At 38.2% G+C, this 20,973-nt stretch overlaps 1 long non-coding RNA gene across 1 annotated transcript; it reads left to right on the top strand.

Annotated features, from left to right (window-relative positions):
- Positions 1-9,310: 9,310 nt before the first annotated feature.
- On the top strand, positions 9,311-17,072 carry LOC113115105 (uncharacterized). Its single transcript, XR_003293828.1, has 2 exons — positions 9,311-10,176; positions 16,603-17,072. It is a non-coding gene; the product is annotated as an uncharacterized LOC113115105 (long non-coding RNA).
- The last annotated feature ends 3,901 nt before the right edge of the window (positions 17,073-20,973 follow it).

Below are 20,973 nucleotides of genomic sequence, written 5' to 3'. Positions count from 1 at the left end.
AGCCCCTACCAAGTATTGATTACATGTACAGTAAATGAACATAATTTCCAAAAGGCCAACAATTCATTAAAACATTTTTTATTGGTCTTATGAAGTACTCTTATTTGTTGAGATTTTGTTGTGTTTTTGTTAAATGTGAGCCAAAATCAGCACAATTAAAAAAAACTAAAACAAAGACTTTATCTACTTCAGTCTGTGTGCATTGAATTTCTTTAATACACTATTTGAGTTGAATGACTGAAATGAACTTTTCCACAACATTCTAATTTGAGGTTCACCTAAGTAATTATAATCAGTAATTATGTCCCCACTGGATGCAACAAATGTCTCGTTTGTGATGGGTTTTATTGTTTGTGGTGTCACCCTGGGACACACAAGACCACAGTATGGTGAGGGGCATAACATTTGTCACACGCTTGAGACATGCGGGCAATCACAACACACTGGATAGCTGGCTAATCAGCGCACACCTTGTTTTTCAGAATGATGAGCTTTATAAAAATTGCTGCGTTTCAGAAAGGCGCGGCATAAAGGAGAAACAATAATGTACATTAAACCGCATAAACACATTGGATAACACCGAATACATAAAATAACGTTCTTTTTAGCAACATCATATGACCCCTTTAAAAATAACTTCCTGCCATGCAAATATGTAAAATTTTGCAATGAGGTGTTAAAGAGCTTAAAAGCAATTATGTCTTAATTTCTCTTGCAAATGTAACTTGAATGCATAAAAAGTGTTATATTGGTTTTAGCATAGTTGAATGGATATCAAATGTATTTGTATTATCTTTACATTAATGCTGAAGTGTGTAATTATTAAAACAAAATATTGAAGAAGTTTTGTTTTAATGTGCACAGAAAAACTGTATAACAAGCCAAATGTAGGTTTATTATTATTTTTATTCTGAAAAGCTGTAACACTGTAGTCAGTGGCTATAACTGCTTTATTGTTTGTGAAACCGGAATAGCACCATGGCTCAACCAATGGCATGAGATAAAGGCAGGGATCTTAGTTTTTTCAACCAGTGGCAGACAAGGGAAGGTCTTTGGGAAACATGTTTGTGCTCTGGTACTTAAAGCTTTATGGTCTTTCCAGTGTCTGGAGCAGGTAAAACAGAGTAAGTTTTCAACTATAAGCAATTTGTCAGTCCACAGTCAAATGTAGAATGATGGGTCACAAGAGACAGACAGTTGGTATATTTTATGTTTAATACCACTACATAAAGGGGAATTTGGTCTGGCTTCTGAGGAGAAAAGATTTAATAATTTCTCATCTAGTGCGAGTGTGACCAATGTCTAGGCTAGGCATATGCTATAGCTTTAAAAAATTAAAGGTGCAGTGTGTAAATTTAAGTGGCATCTAGCGGTGAGGTTGAGAATTGCAACCAACGGCTGAGTCCCCCACTCACCCCTCCCTTTAGAGAAGCTATGGTGGCCAACACAAGTAAAGATGTCGTCGGTAAAGAAAGCAGAGAGCAATGAGATTTCTTTATGAAGGTAAATCAAGGAATTAGATTTACTTAATTAAAAGAAATTCTCATGTTCATGATTGTGTCGGTGTTATATTCGCAAGAACAACAAAGTGACGAAACGCACTTTGTAAAGCAGTTTGTCTGTTTAGGGCTTCTGTAGAAACATGGTGGCGACTTCCATGTAAAGGGACCCAGGGGATCAATCTAAGGTAATAAAAACATAACGGTCCATTAAGTAAGGTCTTTCTACACCTCTGAAAACATAGTTATGTACAGTATATTATACTGCATTTCTGTAAATAGATCATTGTAAATATTACACATTGCACTTGGTCAAACGAGAATTAATTTTACCTCAGTTGTAATACACTATGCAGCATAGGCCTACTGGATTTTTTTAACTATTGATTGGGTTTCATATGCAAATGCACAGCAATTAATTAAAGAAGGCTTTATGTTTAACTAGATGAATAACAAAATGGTTCTATTTAGCAGTATATCCACAATCAGAGATCATTTAATGTAATTTGTCATACTGTTAAAAATGAATATTCCAAACTAGTTTCAAATTTAAAAATGATTTTTGTCACATTCTTCGACTAATAATAATATAGGCTATACTTGGAAAAGTCGTTATGTTTTTGAGGGTGGGTATGCACCTGCCTTTGAACAGGTGCCTTTTTGTTTGATATTAATTGTTTCTTGTAACTTTTAGGAAAGATATCTTGTAGAAATCCAGAATTGTTATTTTGAGTTCAATCGTTTAACGTACGTAATTTGTATTGAATTCAACGCATGCTTTGTTAAATGAAATTACAAACTATTTATGTTCTAAATTACTGTTTTTATAAATGACGAATGATCGAAAATTTATAAATAACGATTATTAATAAAATAATTATATCACGGGGCCGTTGAAGGCTTGAATCTGATTGGCTGACGATCAATCTGCGGTGTGCAATTATTTTCAGGGAAACGCATGGCGAAAGTAGTTCCAGGCAGCTCTCTTGACCTTACATTTCTATGTCACTTTGCATAATTAACTGAAATAACAGTAAAGCAGTTTGCACCAAAAGGTGTTGTCAGCACTGCCCTGACGATTTTATCAGTTAGCCTACAGGATATAGTGTAGCAGCTTAAAGGGTACACATGACATTCCCCACTAACGAGGTAATAACAGCACTGTGGTAGCCTAATTAACAAGCCCTCTCTCTTTCTTTCTCTTGTTCTGTGTCCATGTCTCTTTTGCTCTCTTTCTAATAACTTCATAAATATCTGCATTAGAATGCGATCAATGGCTCAAGCCTCCATTACCAGCTTTAAATTACATTTTGGAACTAGCAAAAGAGGCATTGGATGAGATGCGGAAGAAATAATCTATCAATTTTGGTACAAAAACCGGACGAATCCCTTTAAATGGATCATCTGATCGATGGCTTGAGGTGTGGTAACCGCAGTATGCAGAATAATTGACTCCAGGCTGTTGAATTATTAGGAAATTAATCCACACCCCTACACCTCGGGTGTGCATTCTTTTTCTAATAATTCAATGGCCGGGAGTCAATTATTCCGCTTAGCGTGCAAATATGCCACGTCATGATGTCTAGAGCCACACGATGACGCACTTGCATCTTGTTTTTATGAATAGGTTCTTTGGAGCAAAATGTTTGAAAGGACCGATTTTCCGAAATGATTCGAACAAGGGACAGTTGTGTACTTCATGGCTGCTGACTGACGGCATGAACAGTGTCCCAAAAATATAAAATACAGCAGAGTGATATATCAGAATAAAAAAAGAGCTGAGAAATGATCCATAATTCATTCACTTTAAGTTACTCTAAGGTAATAATTGTACATTTTATTAAGACACATCTCTAGCCAATTTGGGCCAGGATCCATTAAAAAAACATTTGCCTTTTGGGGGGAAAAAAGAGGAGAGGTGGGTTTGTGTGAGGGTGCATATTATCTTGGTGTAGTCAAGCGTCTTTTGCCTTTCTGTCATCTGCTGTCTGCCATTTCGCGCCTTACCAGGTGAGGTAGCCTACTTTTAAAAGCGTGATACCAGCCGATTGGATATTTAATTTCAGTCAAAATTGTTTCACACATTTATCAAGTACGTCACCATTTTCAGTAGTTCATCGAGTTCAGCTGTTACAAAAAAGTGAGTATGTTAACAGTAAATTATCAAACTATAGAAGGCTTTTTCTAGTGTCAATGTTAAGTTTAAGCCACAATAACTGAAACTGAGAGCTACAACTGTTTGATTGTAAAAAATAAAATACAAATTTGCTTCAGACTGAATCAGTCATTGAAGCCACAGGGAAAACAAGAAAGGTCTGGTTTCTTAAGGACAACGATATTACATCTTTAATGTACTGGTTTAACCTCAGGTACTGTATCTTGTCATCCGGCTTCTTCCTTCAGCCTGTGATTTGTGGGCTAATCAGAGTTATTAGACGTATTTGTGCTCTTCGATAAACATGCCCTCTAGTAACAGCCTGAAATTAGATTGAACAAATGCAGCATTGATGTATTTGCTCAATTACAGAGAGCCGGTCAGTTCAGGTCACCTACTGTCAGAGATCCTTAAAGGAGAGAGTGGTTTCAATAGCAAACAGCAAACATGGAAATATTTTAGATTAGTTGTAAGTAGCCACAGTTTTAAACCACTATGCACTGCATGTACATTTGGTAACCGTGCTTGTATTTGTTTGTAATTGAAGACAATATTGGCAAATACCTTTCAGTTTAGATCTTATTGAATTAACATAAATGACTCTGATGAATCTTTCAAGGCCTAGTGGCATTTTAAGACTTAGTCATAGCAATATCAAATGCTTAAAGTATACTTATCACATAGTGATGAACCTGAAGCAGTTGACTCCTTCTGAGTTAATGTCCTCTAATTACACAAGCTGTAAGCAGCCTTTTTTCCCCTTCTTTTCTGTTTGGCACCTGCAATCTTTCAGACATGGGCCGGTTGGACCTTCCCCTGATTAATGGCTGTGATTGGCAATAGAGGAGACTGACAAACGATTGGAGGATTTCAGTCCTCTAAAAATCCAAGTCATTATTGGAGAGCAGTGAATCTCTGCAATCTAATAATGCTCTCAGTGTTCTTTTCAAGCTTTTAAACTAATTCGTGATTGATCACTAATTATCGGTGACGGGGCCTCTCGAGACAGCACTTTCCAGCTCTGAACGTTTGTTCCTATCTTAAAACAGTTTGAAAGGAGCTATAACTTCCAAATGGTTGACTCTGCTCCCTGGTGGAGAGTCAATAGGCCGCCTTGAGACGTTTGAGTGAACATTGATGTTCTTTGCCAATATGCAATATTGCCTCTCAACAGAATAAAACACCTGGAACTGGCTGTCTGGTTTTGATGGGACCGTAGTCGGCAATCAGCAGTGTTACTGCTCTTATTGAACCTCTTATTGGGTATTTGTATAGTGCTCCCCACACGCACTTTAGCAGCCAGACATCAGTTGACAAATCCACATTCTGTAATTGCGTGACCATTGATTTCAGTTCCAGTCAAAAAGAGAGAAAAAAGGGAAGTGCCCTCTTAAAGACAAGACATATATTAGTGCAATGCCGATGGCAAAGGCACGTATATGTGGAGTGAAAGGAGGGCTCACGCACACACACGCACACATAAAAAGTGTGTGAAGACACTGAGCCCCTGGCTCTCCCTTTATGAGTCAACAGCCATCTCACCGGAATAACGTTTTATTTTCAGTGTTGATATTTGATACTGCTGTTTTTTTGTTCACTTTTCTTTCAGAGACAGAATAAGTTTTGTAGCTTTTGTTTGTCACTGAATGTAAAAATAAAGAGGTTTGCAAATATTTCAAGAGGAAGTTCTGTTTCTACAAATTATGGAACATTGTACAGATCTAACCATCCTAACTACGACATTTCAGGTAAGTCTGCCAGTTTTCTTGATTTATTTGTGAAGAGAAAAAAAAACATGAATATAAAATCCATCACAAATTATATATATATATATATATATATATATATATATATATATGTGTGTGTGTGTGTGTGTGTGTGTGTGTGTATGTGTGTGTGTGTGTGTGCGTGTGCGTGTGTTGAATTTTTAAAGGATTTTGTTTAACGTTTTTGTAAAGGTGAAGTGTATTTACTTGAATTTTAAAGACAAGAAAAGGAAAATGTATTTCAGTTTCATTCACACATCTATTATATAGGCTTTGAAAAGTGTTTGTTTTAATTTCAGATATCCAAAAACCTTTCCAACACATGAAAAGAGCTGCAAATTGTAGCATACTACAGTGCCAATCGGGAAGGACCTCGGGAACTTCCGTTTATTTCCAGTAGGAGGCAATAGAGCTTCATCCTGTGTAATGCATGTACCGTAGCTACTCCGCTGCCTCATGCAACATCAGTGTAACACCTGTGAATTTTCAACTTTTTTGTTTGCTGTAAAGCTCATTTAGTTCAAGGCCAGTTTTTAGACTCTAACATGCACACAAAAGGTCCATTGTGGGGTTGTGCAGATGTTTCTAGTCTATTAAGAAAAAAAGCGGCAATGAAAATTTGCTATTAATTTGCCATTTACAGTCTATGGTTTGCACAGATACCTTACAATAAAAGTATTATTATTATTATTTTAATATTCAAAAATAGCCTAACAATATAGAATGTCACAAATTTTCATAGCAACTGGGTCAAACACTTCTATCTGCTGTCTGTAATTCTTTTAAATAAGCATCATTAGTTTCATTATATATTTGTGGCAGAAAGACTATGCAAATACTTAAAGTGTAATAAATATAGGGTGTTTGCTTGAACATATGAACTGCACTGTAGTTGCTGCTGTTTGCACAGATCTTTGTTCCAGGCTCAAGAGGTTAGTAGCTTTATTAATGCAAACAACTGGGAGAGATTAGGATCTGATTTACTTACCACGACAAATTAAAATAGTCCACTCATTGTTTGTTGAGATTTAGCTTATGTTCTTTCTTTTTTATTTGCAGATGAAACCCAGATAACCACATGCTATTCAGCATCAATGGGACAGGCAGCAGCTGCCTTTGCATCGCAGAGTTAAGCCACGTTCTTATTTGTTTTCACTTCGTAAAGTCATAGGGTCAGTGCAGTGGATCGCCGGTCAATGCTGCTGTGTTATGGCAAGGCGTGACCCAAGAATGGCAGTAAATGTTCAGCTTTTGTTCTTGATGTAGTTTTTATGCACAGACAATGCGAGCTGTTTGTCTGACTAAAGCTGATTGAAGCCGACAAATAGGACCCTGGCTAAGAGCCACTGGCTGAATCCATGCTAGGGTCTCTTAAAGCCTAATTGGCATTATTTTGGCTTTGAAGGTTCGCAGGCTTAAACCTTTTATTGTTGGTCACCGTAATGACAATCTTCCTCCCCCACTTCTGCACCTCCCTGCACCGTTTTGTTCTTACCCAGTCAGACAACCTCCTTCACCTCAGCACGAGTGCTCTTTTTACCTCCTTTTTTTCCCATAACCTTTGACCTTGACCGATCTGCAATCATCTGGAGCAGTCCTCCTTCATTTAATTCTCTCCTTTGTAGTTACCCTGACACCCGCCAAACTAATCGGGCGATTTGTTTATGGAAAACAATGGCGGTTTTGTGTAAACACCTTCTGAATTGTTTCAATAATATTACCTAATTAATTAAATTTTGTAATGAACTTGTAATCTTATACATAAACTTGTATGATATTATAAAGACAATGTGATGTTTAAATATTAAATAATTTATGTGGTCAATGTACTAAGGTTAAAAGAAAGAATTAAAATATTATCTATAATGTTTATATTCAATTCAGATTTATTTGTATAGCACATTTTACAATAAATCCATTTTTTAATAGAAAAAATAAAGGGACTTTAGGGAGAAACTCCCTAAAAAGATAAAATACCAGCATAAAATTTACTTGAAAATATGAAATTTGTAAGTCTTACAATTTCTTTTTTGTTTTCCCCCACAGATCTGTTTTTGCCATCTGGGGGTCCCTGGACCCCATTCTGAAAACCCCTGTTCCAGATAATGATGCTCCAGCGTTTTAGAAAATGAATAGAAACTATTTGAGGTAAGACATTAACTTGGTATTTGTTTGGTGCCTACAGGGACATGGTATGATGGACAGGTATTAAGAGGGAAGAGGAATGAAGAGAACGAGGTAGGGTTCTCATTGTAGGGTGGCAATCAGGGAAAGACAGGAAAGAAGTGTGTGAAAGAGGAGAGAGCTAGACGGAGGCTGAGAGAATGTCTCAAAGGACTAATGTCCTCATTGTACAACCTGGTTTGAATGCAGACAGATTCTCTTAGAAACTGGGGCAGGAGAGAGAATCGCCAGAGCATTGCAGAAACACCCTGCACAGACTTTCTTAAATGGATAGCATAAAATGTAATACCTAATGTAGAAAATCTCATTATTTGATCGATTTTAAAAGAGAAATAACCAACCTTTAGTTTTGTTTTGATGAATTTAGTCATGTTTCTCTGAATAGAAGCTTGTTCCAGCTAAATCACGTTTTCTAGAATGAGTCTGTTTGCTCTTCAGGCTTATCAGCGCAGCGTGTGTTTGTGAGAGCGGGCTGGAGAAAACGAGCAGTGATTCCATGGGTCATGCCTGTTTTTGTCTGCGATAGATAGAGTGGTTTGTGATAAGTACGCGTTTATGGGTGACTACAGCAATGGTTTGTTTTGCTACACTCGGCAAGCAAAAAAGTCTCATCCGGTTGATCAGTGAAATGGCAAATACAGCAGCATGTACACTGAGACAAGGCGCTTATCAGAGTTATCCAGACAGCCGCACACAGATAGAAGAGTGAAAACAGACATGCACACATTGAAAAACACCATGGGAGGTGTGTCTTCACCTTCATACTGTAAATCAGTATTATACTGTTTTACATTTTAAATGTATATTATCCATAATCAATAATTTTCTTTGACCATTTGAATTGCTCAGTTTGCTTAATTTTCTCTTAGAGTTCTGTGAATTTTGTGTTGTAGATGTTTCGTTTGTTGTGGTTGTGTTTGTATTAGAAATTAACAAAGTAAACATCAGAAATGTCAGTCCTTTTCAAATGCATGGTTATGTAAGGGATACTGCACAGTTAATTCTGGTAATGACATATCATTTATTACATGGCTACTTAACAAATTAATAAATACCCTGAAATATTGACTGGAGTTGAAATTACTTAATCAAGTAGAAAATAAAAGAGCGAGAATTCAGACTGAATAGCAGACATGAGATTATAGTAGCACAATGTCGGAAATATAGTGGCAGTTTAATGACTATTACAGAAAACTTGCAGAATAAAGTATTCTAGATTACAGTATAATCTCATTTTCTATTAAATAATATGATTTCTATTAAACAAATCTGCTACATGCTACATGTTAATGTTACAAAAAAATTATATTTCAAATAAATGCTGTAAATAAATCCTGAACTTTCTATTCATCAAATAATATTTGTAAGAAATCTCACAGTTAAAAAATAAAATAAGATAAAAAATTAAGCATCACAAAAATTTTTCACAACAAATTTTCGACATTGATAATAAGAAATGTTTCCTGGGCAGCAATTCAGCATATTATAATAATTTCCGAAAGACCATGTTACACTAAGACTGGAGTAATGATGCTGAAAATTCAGCTTTGCATTTTGCATTACAGGAATAAACACGTCACAGGAATATTACATTTTAAAATACATTTTCAAAAATAAATTAGTTATTTTAGATTGTAATAATATTTCACAGCATCACTGTTTTTAATGTATTTTTAAACAAATTAATGCAGCCGTGGTGAGCATGAACAATTTCTTTCAAACACATAAACAATCTTACTGACCCTGAAAGGTTTGAAGGGTAGTGTAGAAAGAAATAATTTAAGACCTGTTTGAGTTTCAGTAGAGGTCAAGGAGTTCACTAAGGGAGGTGTGTCACTTGAGAAGAGCAGTAACACAAGTAGGTATTTCACATCTTACTTAACCAGTTGAACACTTTTGCTCAGGTGTCTTTTTACCTTTCACATTCCTATTCTTTACAGAAAAACCATGTTGTTGGGAAAGCCAGTCATTTTGTGATGCCCCGGGGCTCTCGAAGGGTCAGGGGGTCAGTTAGATGCCGTTTTCCCAGCAGTGGTTTCAGTGGAAACCGGGAGCCTCCCATTTGTGGTACAGACCTCTTGCCATTTAGCCACCTGCCTCCAATAAAGAAAAGCAAGCGGCCGGCAAAGTTCAGCGCTCGCCTCGGGCAGCTGGACGTGTTATTGATCGGGTGGGGGGGAGTTCTTTCCCTCCTCTCCTTCTGATGAAGGCCGGACTTTGGTCTGAGCTGCATTCCTGGGTTCTGTTCAGCTCGGAGGCAGAAGGGAGGGAGGATGTGGAGGGGAGGAGGGACCCAGGGGCTGGAAATCACTTGTCATGTGCGTATAAAAGTGTGCCTTTCGTTTCAGAGCATGCTCACTGAGGCACGCTCGCCTCCCACCAAATCCAGCCCCCAAATTTGAACTGGAGGGAGGGGAAGTTACGGCACTGACTCTTGTGTTGTTGTACTCTGTGTCTGTTTGGCTCCAACCTCGAGTGGCTCCTTCTGCACCCATGGCTCTACGGTTGAAAAGGTGAACGTGGATTACTGTGGAACAGATGGACGGCATTGACAGGAAGCCATGTGAGATGAGTGCGTGCTCTTTTTTTACTGAGTTCTAGTGTTTTTGCTGCTGTACAGTTTATCTGTTAAGCCAGAAGAAATTTGAGCAGGCAGTTGAGATAAAACTTAGAAAAAAAGCATGAGGTCAAAGAAACTTTGTGTTGCTGAGCTTAAATGGACAGAATCGGCTTGTTTGCTTCAGGTCGGCAATCAGTGAAGTATAAGAAAAGGTCAGGAGCGATGTTTGCCTTCTGTTTACATGCTGGCAAAATGGGGTTAGGAGGCTTGGACTTGTGTAATGATGTGGGAAGACACGTGGATACATTCTGAGAACTCCTCATTGACACAGAGCTCAGAGTTTACCTGAATCCTCGAGAAGCATCTTATCACTGCTTCATGTGTGGCTGCTCTGATTCAGAGTGAATTTCTGTCTATGCGACGGGATAGCGGAAGAGATTTGGCTCTGCTGCTGCCACGTGGGTATGATGAAAAAGGGCTGATTTTATTTTATTTTTTTATCAGTGCTGTGCTGTTCACCGGGTTGTATTTCTGAATTCTTTCTGCAGTTGTGTGCTGATGTGCCAAACAAGCTGTTGACAGAGATTTTTGGGATTCTTGCCACTAACATAGTCTTGTGTGTTTTAAGAATCTGTGCTCTTATTGTCCTTACACATTATTTTGTGAAGGTGGGAATGATTACAATGAGGAACACTTGTCACCTGCTGCATCTAAAGTAATGACACGAGGCAGCAGTACTATTATAAGCAGCAACATATCCAACTCTAATGGGTAATTTTCTGTCATGCTTTATCAGCTCATTAATGTTACCTTGTAGTGCAAAGCTGTCTTAATTTGTCTTTATTTTAACTGCATAGTTCAATAGTATCCTCAAAGGTGAAATCATCATTTTCATGCCCCCCAGCTAAGACAATATGTGTTTTAGTATCAAATCTACAAGCTAGATTTACAAGATCTACAAGCTTGATTGTGGACAGAACAACATCAAGACACCAGAGTATTGCCATCCAGGTCTGTATAGTTAGTTTGTCTGTCTTTTAAACCTTTAAATCTAACTTTTAAAATAGTATTTAAATTGTGTAATTTGTGCTATTAAACAGAAACTGTGCATTATTGCATTATTTACACATTTTAATTAGTTTTTTTTAACACACGTTACACTTTAAAACAGATTTGATTATATTTATTAATCATATTGTTGCATCTTTTGTGTTTGCCATTTAATTTTTTTATTTTTAATAAAAGCTATTTCTTTCTTTTGATCCCCAGAGGGGAACAGCAGGCAGTCCATGAAAGCGTTCTCCCACCCAGCTGTTGACAGCTGTGCTGATGGGAAGCTCCCTTCTCCAGCAGGAGATGTAGAGATGAGCTGTTTTTCGACATATTAAACCGCTGTTTGTTTTACGCTAAATGCTCACCAGACATATCACTCACTCCCGTTCTTTGACACTGGGAATTCACAGCTGGGAAGTTCTGTTAAACAGCAGTATGACAATCCCATAATCCACTAATATGGTTTCATTTCATTGCACCCTTTGGCACTGTTTGTAAGTAACTGTTACACAGTACATATGAAAAGCATGTTTGCGCTCTAAATCATTGAGTCTAAAGTACTTGTTCTAGCACTTAGATAATTACACACATTTATCACCTCAACTTTATGAGTTTCTTAAATTTATGAGGGTTATTTTATGGACACAAACACTCTTGGTTCGTGGTCAGATATGTTTGCTTTTGATTAAAAAGCAAATATGTATTGCAAGAAAAGCGTGGGCATGTTTTCATTGAAAATCACAATGAATACATTTTGAAACTGAGTTCGGACTTACTAAATCATTTAGTAAATTCACAAATTTGCTGAAGAACCTTGAGCCATTCTTAATAATAAATGCAGATAGCTTGAACATTTTCAATGTCCTGAATACTGTTGTCTGAATCCTTAATCGATAGAGCATCCCACTCAATGCGCCAGAGGCCATGAAGTTGGTCTAGGCTTAGTTGACTGTCTAATGGTAGTACGATTTTTCTGTGGCTTTTATTAATTAGATGTCATTGTTAAAAAACTTTGCAACTTGCAACTGCTCTGAAGGATGCAGTGTTCTCCAAAGTTTCCAACAATGAGAAAAATGTTCTATGTTTATTATATATATAAAAATAAAAAAAACTCACTTTGTTATAAATTCCTTACTTAAATCTAAGTGGTGGGAAAGTGAACAAACAGGTCAAACAGACATGGACAACAATGATTGACAGTAGTGGAGGCTTTCTTAGAGACAGAGCACACACTTGTTTGTAGAAACACCTGAGTGTAGAAATCCTGAAAAGTACATCTTGGTTCCTTTGTAGTCAGGAGAAATGTAATATTTACCAAAGCATAGCAAATTAACAGCTGTTGCTTTTTTACAAAGTATGTTGCAGGATGACTTCAGCCTGTTGTTATGATGTCTTAGCTCACTCTGCTTTGGGCCAAAGTACATCAAATGTGTCTTTTTGTTTGGTCTGGCAGGCTCACGTCATTGCTCACGCAACATTATCATCCTGACATCAGCTGTGTGCTTTGAGTGTGGGGTGAGAGAGTTCAGTTGTTAACACAACCCTAAAAGCATGCCACAGAAGGCCACTGAGCTAGAAGGAAAGCGGTCATTTTCCTATTTTCAAGAATGTCCTGAGTATTATATGAGGTGTTTCCTTTCCTACAATAGCAGGACACTGTAGTTACCCTTGGAAGCCATATTATTTCTGAGCTCTTTGTTTTCTCAGCAAGCTTACCTGTCCCTGTGATGGATTTGAAGGCTGAGTGTGAAATGAGATCAGCTGATAAAAGGAGCATATGCTGTAGTGGAAGCTGGTATTGTTCGTGTGTGAGATCCTGGAAGGTTTATAGGCTGAAACTGTCAACAGTATCGCTTTTTGACTTTGGGTGTAGTTTGAAATGTTTTATGTCTTCCCTGTGGTGTAAGTTCAAGTGCCGCAACAAAGAAATAGCCACTAAAGGCAGTTTAATTAACTCATAGTTTACCCTAGTTTACAGTCGGAATTGAAGGCAATGAGATGAAAGTGTGTGCAGTAAAATAATAGATCTTTCTTTCAATTGTCTTAACATGCTGCATGCGGTAAGATACGATGACAGATAAAATGACATTTCTTTGAATTAATTTTTCAAATTTAACCTTTTCAAATATTCATGCGTTTATAACTTTATAATAATTTTATGCATTGTTATAATGTATTTTAGATAATTTTTTTACACTACCCTTACACTAAACTTCGGGGTATGACTTATGAAAGAAATTCATACTCTTATTCAGCAGAATGCATTAAATTGGCATTCATCTATTAATTGTGTGCATTAAATTTATTCAGAAGTGACAGTGGAGATTTTCTGATTACTTTCAATCTTAAAAGTGGTTCGAAAATATATATCAGGGGGTTTACAGAGGCAAGGGAGCCAGTGTCTCCTCAAAAAGTTGGATGAGAAAATTATCGATATTACAAAAACAAAACACCACAAATATGACAAAATATAATATTAAAAGTCTAAAAGTCACTTTGGAGCAGAGGCTTGCCTCCCTTCAGTCCATAGACTTTCTACAGAGACCCAAAAGTGGACCCCAAAGTTTTCTGGAGGCACATTTAGATGAATTGGGGAAAGTCACATAAGCTATAATTGGATATGATCGGTTATGATTGAATGTGATTGGTTCTTGTAATAAATCCCACCTCTTGTTTATGTGCAAGCTTTTGATCTGAATTAAGGCATTATTGACTAGTTATAATGTATGTAAACAACTCTTCCACTTAGAGAACCGTGGATTTTTACTGGTATCGGTACCGAATATTGCCATTTTGGCACCGTGACAACCTTCATTAACAGTCGGCTACTTAGCAAAAAGAAAAAAGAAAAGAAAAAGAAGACCATTAAACCATATTAAAAATATAGCATATTTATGTTATTTCTTCATTAATTTGGAGGTTCAATATGAAATTATGATAACATAAATATATTAATATGCAATTAATCAAAATTAATTACATAAAAATGTGTGATTGATTAGTTATTTTTGAATCTGTTAATAGCACTAATGTTAACCTTTCAAAGATGTTATTGTTGGTATAATATTTGTTTAGTTTAGAGCTGAATATGCTTTTCAATTTAATTTGTCCCCCAAAAATACATTGGGATGACCGCCCCCACCCAGCACCCTTCAAATTTTCAATTTGATAATTTTTCCCTTAAATGAAGCTAACTGAATAGCCATATATTAGTCCAATGAATTGTTCGTTTTGTAATGCATCCCAAACTGAAAGCCTCGTACCAAGCGGTTTAATAACAATACGTTGTAGGCCTGTTGTTATATCCTAATATATATATATTATACTACATAGATTGGCCACTGTTGTAAATTGTTATACATTTTTCAATATTTTTTGTCTCCCTGTAAACTTTACAACATTAGGAGGCCAAGTAGTGTTTCCCAGTGTAGTGGCATGAAAATGGAAAGCAAGTTACTGGCAAAATGTTCTGTTGCTCTTGTGACAAAGGCTCAAATTTAAATATTGCTTGTCAATTTAATGACTTTTCATGCGTCTGTTAGGACACAGAGTTAGTTATTTTCCAGGAACCCCACACTTAACAGCTCAGCACTTATTCTGCATTTCAATTTCTTGTGTATTATTGTCAGAATTTTTGAAACTGATAATACCAAGTTTCGGGTTTTTTTCACCTCTGTTTACTCATCAGTAGCAGCAGTAAATGCGGTCATGGAGTCCGCTGGGCTTTTGCACAAGTAGAGTTTGCCATTAGTCAGGTTAACAGCTCCTGTGGTTCTTCTCTCTCTCTCTCTCTCTCTCTCTCTGTGGGGTGATCGGAGTGCCAGACCATCACAGGTTGCCATTTTATGGGGCTCTGCAGAACCAGATTTATGGGAATGATAAAAGCTGTTCAGAGCAATAATGACACAGGCAGCTGCTCTGAGCCTTGTGCTGCCACATCCCCAGTCCTCTGCAAACTCAGAGAGAAAGACATATTAAAATGTATAAATAATGTCCTGTGGACGACATTAGTTGATTCCCTTACATGTGTGGTGCTTATCTAGACTGCTGTCAGACTGCTTTGTGGCTATGAGCTTTGATCTAATGCTCCTGGCTTCTTGTAGTGTGGTAGTTTTTGGTCGTGTACTGAAGTAATCCATGCTTGTAAAAGCCTGTCTCCCAGTCTGCGATAACATCAGTCATTCATCACTATAAAATAAGAAGGAAACAAAAAGCTGATGGGACTTGGGCAGATAGAGAGGGGAAGTGGCCGCCACTGTCATTAATGGGCTGACAGAAGTGGAGATTGATGTCGTTTTGTGTTGTGTAATGGTCCGGCAGACCACCAATGATAAAAAACAGATCGTAAATCTACAACTATCTGCTTGGTAGAACAATTTTATGTGTGCTGTCTCACATTTATTTGATTCATTCGGGACATATTCCATGACTCTTGGTAGTGGTTGAACAATATGGGTTTTTTCAGTGGCCTATGCCATTATCTCTAAAAAGCAGGCAAAAGTGACAAATATACTTTCTGAATCAAAGTTTTGAGGAACTCAAAGCCTTAATTTATTCAATATTAACCTAATTTTAGTCTCTTTAACCTAATAGATGTACTATATTTTATGGGGATCTTTAGTAAGTCTGTTTCCTCATTTAAAAAGTCAACATTTACAAAAGAGTTGCTTTTACCCTTTACCTAGTTTAACAAGTTTTATAAAAAATAAAAATAAAAAAAAATCTCTATTTTTAAAGCATGTGCGATTATTTCATAATTTTTTATGACATAACCAACCGAATACAACTCTCTTTATCTCTGTGAAGCCCAAAGTATACTTCAGTTTTGAGCGTAGCCTTTCAAAGCATGAAGTGTTTCTCTCTAGAAGATACAGCTGATTAAAAATGTCTTTGTTCTCATTTAAAACATGAGCAAGAGCACTCATCAACTCTGGCATCTGTTGTTGTTACAGTCTACAGTAGTTTGTATTGTAGTTTCATCTTATTTATGTCACACACTGTACACATACCTTGGTATACACATAAATACCAAAGTATATTTTGGGCTTAACCCCCATTATTAGACACTTTCACTATAAAAATGACTGAGTGCATTTTTTTAAAAGGCCAAGTGTGGAGGGCTACTGGCTGATACTGATCTCAACATGACTACATTTTAGCTGACTACATTCAGGATGCTTTGAATTCTTTTTACTTTCTGTTTTTCTTTGACTCCTATTGACCTGCATAGTTATTTTTGAAGGACGTTTTACTCGCAGACTCACCTTAAACCAGGCGTTCTGTCAGCCATGAATCATCTGAGTGTCACAAGGGTCCACATCAATTTGTTCTGTGTGTAATTTCTCCTGTTCTGCTCTGCTGACAGCTGTGTTTCTGTGTCCGCAGCTGGAGAGGAGAAGAACAAGTATGGGGCCCTTTGTTACCATGCTGAGAGAGACTGATCGGGTCAGTGCAACTGTTGTCATTTCATTCCTCCATCATATATCCCCCAGCAAGACCCATCAGATCAACCCTGAAGAATGGGGTCAATCTTGGGTTTGCTGGCAGATTAGCTGCTCAGGCAATAAATGATCTGTGAGGATGAAACCCAGGCCAAATAGCACTTACAACCTTCTTTGAAAAGCCTTTGAAAAGCTCCAGTTTATTCCAGATGGGCACATTTTGTTTACCTGCACAGACCTTGAGTATGCTTGGGTCGAGTTCAAGCATCTCTTGTATGTGTTTTCAAATTGAAACTTTTATACTTATAAAAGCTTATTTCAAATAACTTGACAGCATTCCCTGTCCATTTTAAGTTCATACGCCTCTCAAAAATAAACTCTAATAAAAAGCATAATGCCCACGCATAAAAAAAAAAAAAAAAAAAAAAAAAAAAACAGAACAAAAAAACATAATTTGAAAAAAGAAAAAAAAGATTTTAACTTGGTGGTGACACACTTTGCCTCCTGTTCAGTCACTCTCTTATGTCTTCCCATCCCTCTTTCCATCCCATCATTTTGCTGAAGGATTCATATGCTAATAGGGTTCAGGAGATGAGGTGGTTCTCACGTTCAACTTGAAACTCAGGCTTTTGTGTGCCTAAAGCACAAGCTGCAGAACAGAAGCTAGAAGTGAAATTAAAATCTGCTGAATGCCCCAGCGGGACGGGGAGGGGAGTGAAGGGGAGGGCAGGGGCAGTCCAGCAGCTGCTGATGTTGGATAAATGTGAGATGCCCACTGTAGCGTTCCATGACCCCCTAGGGGACCGGCTAAACGAGGCATGGCTGGTGTGTCTCTTTAATCTTGCTGCAGGCCGGTTCCTGGTCTACTGACCAGTGCCTTTCTGTGGATGATTATTTAGCAAATGGTACCCCACCCCCATCCATACCCTGCATTTCCACAGCATTGTTTAACTGTTCTGGAAGTTCCTCACACCACTTATAATGTGATACTGACATTTTGCCAGGACTGTTTAGTTATTTTGAAAGTGGCAAAAGTTTCACCATTCTATGAAAAAAAAAGGAAAAAGAAAAGAAAAATGTCTTAGCAGTATATTGTCCATATAATGGATCTAATGTTGTTTTGTACCCCATTGACGTTTATACAAATAATGTATGGAAAAAAACAGTTCTTCAAAATATCTTTTTTAATGTTTCACAGAAAAAGTAAAGTCATACAGTTTGGAGCAACATGAGGGTGAATAAATGATCTTTGGATTTTGGTTGAACTATCCTTTTAATGGCGTTCTGACCGGTTTGCAGTCGCTGTGCAGAGAGGCCATTTTTTCAGGGGTTACTCTCATGGTGTGCAATCTCTATGGCAACTACAAATCTTGTGTGCTCACTGAAGCAGAGTGCACACAGTCGGGCCTTTAATGATTAATATAGCCTTTTTTCTTTAGCTCCAATAGATGTGACTTAGAAAAACACAGGACAAGGCTTAAAATAACAACCCGAGCCTCCAATTATGAGCAATTTGGAGAAAATGTGTGATAATTGTACAATATAGGCCTAGAAGTTTATTATTCTTCTCACCTCTAGCTGAAAGATAAAATATATGTAGCACTTTGTGTCAATCAGAGCAGCTTTGTGAAGGATATAAGGAATAGTTTTATGTGATTAGATTGACTTCAGTGTGCGTTTGCTTTTGCTGCTGGGATAATTATCTTGGGTTTCGTCGGTCCTCAACTGTACCACCCAGTCTGTGTTTGTTTAAAGTTTGAAAAATTGAAGAGAAAAGACATGCTCTCCAGACACTGATGGGAATGCACAACCACAGAACACAAGATTGAATGCCGTTTATTCTTGTTAATCATCACCTTCCAGACCCTGGAATGCTGATGCGTGCTCACATATCAGCCCACGGTCTGAGAGGATCCTACTACTCCCTCATGTTATAAATGATATAACATTAACTGGGTCAGACATCCAAAGTCATTGGTGTATGTCTGGTGTCCAGGGTTTTATTTTTTTGCATCATTATGTCTATGTTTGGCTGTTTTTATTATACAAAAGGGATATGTCGGTATATGATTTTTGTAGAATTTAGCGATTAATTGCTAATGCTTTTATCATGGTATACAGTATTTTCACGATAGTGGAATTTAGTTTCAATAAAGGTTTTGTCATAAACTATAACAGGTTTAATGCTTTTTTTCTTATAACAAAAAATAATGTAACATTAAGTACAATAAAGCAATACACAAAAATATATAAAGAAAAAAACATTAGATTTACATAGATTAAATTGCAAAACTATTATGTAGACCAATAGGTATCACTTTACAGGAAGATCTTCTTAGTTAACCAGTTAATGCTTTTTTTTGGAGTGGGAGAGTGAGGTAATGCACAGGTCTTGAACACAAGAGGAGCCCAGCCAGGAGGCAACTCACAGAGACCGGTCCCTCCACGTACCAGAGCCTCCAAATCTCAGAAGAGTAGTTCAGCGGGGGATTAAGTGGCCCCCAGCCAGCAAACGGAGTGGCTGCAGTTTGCCGAGGATGTGTACAACATCATCCAAGCCACAGCCAAAGGAGATACTGATAGTCCACTCCAAATGATGACTACCATCATCTTTAGCTATGCCTTAGAAAGATTCGGCTGGGTAGAGAAAGGAAAAACCCAAGTCTACCTCCCACACCATGAACCGTAGGGCTACCAAAATACATCACCTGCGTCAGGAGCTTTGCATCCTCAAGAAATAGTACAAGAAAGCTACTGATGAGGTGAAGCCACCATTAGCAGAGCTGCAAAACATCCTGGGGAAGAAACTGATGATTCTACGCAGAGCAGAGTAACATCAGAGATGGGGAAGAGAGAGCCAGGAAGCGAGTGGCTTTCACCGCCGATCCCTTCTGCTTCACAAAACAACTGCTCTAGGACAAGCGTAGCGGTCGGCTAGAGTGCTCAATAGAGGAAGTGAATCGTTTCCTCCAGAACACAGTGAGCGATTCCTTGAGAGACAAAGACCTGGAGCCCAACAAAGCTCTCATCAGCCTTGCCCCCCAACAACAGAGTTCAACTTGAGGTGGCCAAGTCTGAAGGATTACTTGGTGAAGAGAAAGAGTTACTGATCAGTGGAGGTGTGCTGAGGGAGTGTGGATTCCCAAAGAGGAGACCTCGAAAAACATAAACCAGTTTTGAAACATCTCTCTACTGAGTTTCGTAGGGAAGGTGTTTTTCAGCATCGTCTCATGAAGACGAAGAGTTTCTCCTCAAGAACAACTACATCGATCCCTCAGTGCAGAAGGAGGGGATTTATGGAGCTCCTGGCTGCTTGGAACACACTGGTGTAGTTACATTAAGTTTGACTCCTAACCCTAGGGTTGTGGGTTCGAACCTCGGGCCAACTTAGGTGCCCTTGACTGCTCCCCGGGTGCCGCAGCATAAATGGCTGCCCACTGCTCCGGGTGTGTGTTCACAGTGTGTGTGTTCATTGCTGTGTGTGTGCACTTTGGATGGGTTAAATGCAGAGCACGAATTCTGAGTATGGGTCACCATACTTGGCTGAATGTCACGTCACTTTCACTTTTTCACTTTCGACTAGGTGACCTAGTTGTTTTGTGGTTGGACTTGGCAAATGCCTAATGGCCAATAAGCTGGTCGAGCTTGCTCTACACCTCCATCATGTTCCCAGTAAGATTAAGGAACTGATCCTGGATTACTACAATAATTTCAGGATGCCGCCATCCAGAAGACCAACAAAGAACTTGGAGCTCGGCTCACTAAGGTTGCCAGTCTAGTACTAAGTGGGAGTGTACACTGCAGCGCAGGATCACCTGGGCAAACATCCTGGAGGCAGATTTTCATTGGGTCCATTTCCTGGTAGAAGCTGTTTATGATGCCCTGCCAAGCCCAGCGAACCTCTATGTCTGTGGGAAGAGCGAGACACCTTCCTGCCTTCTTTGCTCTGGAAAATGGTCTTTAGAACATCTCCTCAGCAGCTGCCCAAAGGCTCTGGCTGATGCTCGGTATTGTTAACGACATGACCAGGTGCTAAAGGCAACTGCTGAGAGCTTAGCCTCTGCCATCAGCACCAGCAAGTATCATCAAGCTCCAAAGAAGGCAGTTCACTTCATTAAAGCTGGAGAGAAACCCCACAATTAACAACAGGCCTCCTCCACAAAGCCTGTCTGGGTCGCCTGGGTGAGGGTATATGATGTTGCGAGACCCAAAACACCCACTGATCCCAGAGTACACCACTGAGGTTGTGCCCCAGTGCATCCATTAAATGTTTCTTGCATAGTTACATTTACAGTGAGCAGTAGCTACATTTGAT

This window comes from Carassius auratus, chromosome 15, assembly GCF_003368295.1.
Source record: "Carassius auratus strain Wakin chromosome 15, ASM336829v1, whole genome shotgun sequence".
Lineage (NCBI taxonomy): Eukaryota > Metazoa > Chordata > Actinopteri > Cypriniformes > Cyprinidae > Carassius > Carassius auratus.
This window is presented reverse-complemented; position numbering and strand designations above follow the sequence as displayed.